Genomic DNA, 1,941 nt, shown 5'->3' on the forward strand with positions numbered 1-1,941 from the left:
AGGAAGCATGCTAGGTTAAGTACCCAGAGCAGGGGGTGGGGGCGCGGGGCCCAAAGCAAAACATCAAGTGTAATGGATGAATGGGACTTGCTTGATTGGCTTTTTAATTTTATGGGTTGAAATCCTGGCTTTGCCTCTTTCTAGCTGGGGCATTATGGACAATTAACAACAAAAGGATCTTTGTCAATGAAGGAATGGGCCTTTGGGAGCTGGAGGAATTCGGGAGAAAGAAATAAGAAAGATTCAAATAGATTCAAATGGAAGGGGGAAAGAAGTCTCCACACTAATAGATCTTCTCCAAATTTCCTGAGTAACATCTTTTGGAAAACCAAGACACAGAAATAAATACTATATATGAAGTACTTACCATGTGCTTTATATGTTGAAGGACACACACACACACACACACACACACACGCACACACACACACAGAAGAATGTATATGTAGCATGCCACCTGGTCTCCTCAATCCCTCCTCTCTGCAGACATATTTAACGTCCTTTCTTTTTTACAGTTCAATACTCACATTCACATTCTAACTAGTATCCATGTGCTACCATACTTGATGCTTGCTTGCTTTTTAAAAGCTATGCTGTGTTATTTACAATAACAATTTCCTAGCAGCATCTCTTGTACTGTCTCCTACAAATGGTATTCATCAGTTTCCTAATCTATAAAATGAGAATAATAGCAGTACCCTTTTTCATATGGTTATTATGAGAGTTAAAATGAGTTCATTTTTTCTAAAGTACTTAGAACATTGCCTGGCACAAAAAGAACAACATAAATATCTGTTAAAATAAATCTCTTTTGTTGTAATTTAATTTTTTTATATCTTGATTTCTTTTCTAACCGTGTTTTACTTAGGGGAAAAGACAATGCCATAGATATTTGTGTTTCCTATAAGAAAGTAGGTCATCGGGAAAGAAAGAAAGAAAGAAAGAAAGAAAGAAAGAAAGAAAGAAAGAAAGAAAGAAAGAAAGAAAGAAAGAAAGAAAGAAAGAAAAGAAGGAAGGAAGGAAGGAAAGAAGAAAGGGAGGGAGGGAGGAAGAAACTTATCTTTTTCTTGAATACTTCCAATGAACTAAGCACTCTATTATATCTTAAAATAAAATTTTCTATTTAATCTTAAGAACCCTATTAACTGGTGCTCGCTTCGGCAGCACATATACTAAAATTGGAACGATACAGAGAAGATTAGCATGTCCCCTGAGCAAGAACCCTATTAACTGGGGATGTTTTCCCTGTTTTAAAAACTGGAAAAACAGGATCAAAGAAGATAAATTTCTTGCCAACTAGGCATAGTAGTGACTCAAAAAGAATTTTATGTGATTTTGCATTTCACATGCTTTTATTTGGGTTTACGTCTGGCTTTTTGGAATAGCTAAGGCTGAGATTAGTGGTAACAGTGCCACATGCAACTCAGTGCATGACATCTATCTACTCATTTACTCTCTAACTACATCTTCGACCATAATTGTCATACTTTATGTTATGCTTACAGTGAACATAATTCACATAGGACATGGGCCCTTGTTAGCCATAATATAACCATAGATGTGCTCTGAAAATCAGTCTGCAAACAAACATCAAAAATGTTTGAGAATACTAGATTAAACAAAGTTAAACTGGTTGCTTGGCTTCATAACTTCTCAGAAATTTGAATTTCTCAATATTACTATACATTTAGAGATAAATAACTATGCCAAAATATATTCAAATAAAAAAAATTACCCATTAACATCTCATAAGAGACTGGTGTTCAACAGACCATGGTTTAGAAAATTCTGCCGTAAAAAAAAGACTAGAAACAATGAGGAAGCACATAAAATTTGAGAACAAGTTAACAAAAATATCAAACTATTGAGGGGACCCTACAAACCAAAGGACAGCATTTTAATAGAGACACTTATAAAAGGAGTTTTCACAAGCTGGTGGCT

General features: G+C 35.0%; 1 non-coding gene across 1 annotated transcript; it reads left to right on the forward strand.

Moving 5' to 3' along the window:
* The first annotated feature begins 1,148 nt into the window (after positions 1 to 1,148).
* On the forward strand, positions 1,149 to 1,253 carry LOC136390262 (U6 spliceosomal RNA). The gene has a single exon (XR_010748689.1). It is a non-coding gene; the product is annotated as a U6 spliceosomal RNA (small nuclear RNA).
* The last annotated feature ends 688 nt before the right edge of the window (positions 1,254 to 1,941 follow it).

This window comes from Saccopteryx leptura, chromosome 1, assembly GCF_036850995.1.
Source record: "Saccopteryx leptura isolate mSacLep1 chromosome 1, mSacLep1_pri_phased_curated, whole genome shotgun sequence".
NCBI classification, from domain to species: Eukaryota; Metazoa; Chordata; class Mammalia; order Chiroptera; family Emballonuridae; genus Saccopteryx; species Saccopteryx leptura.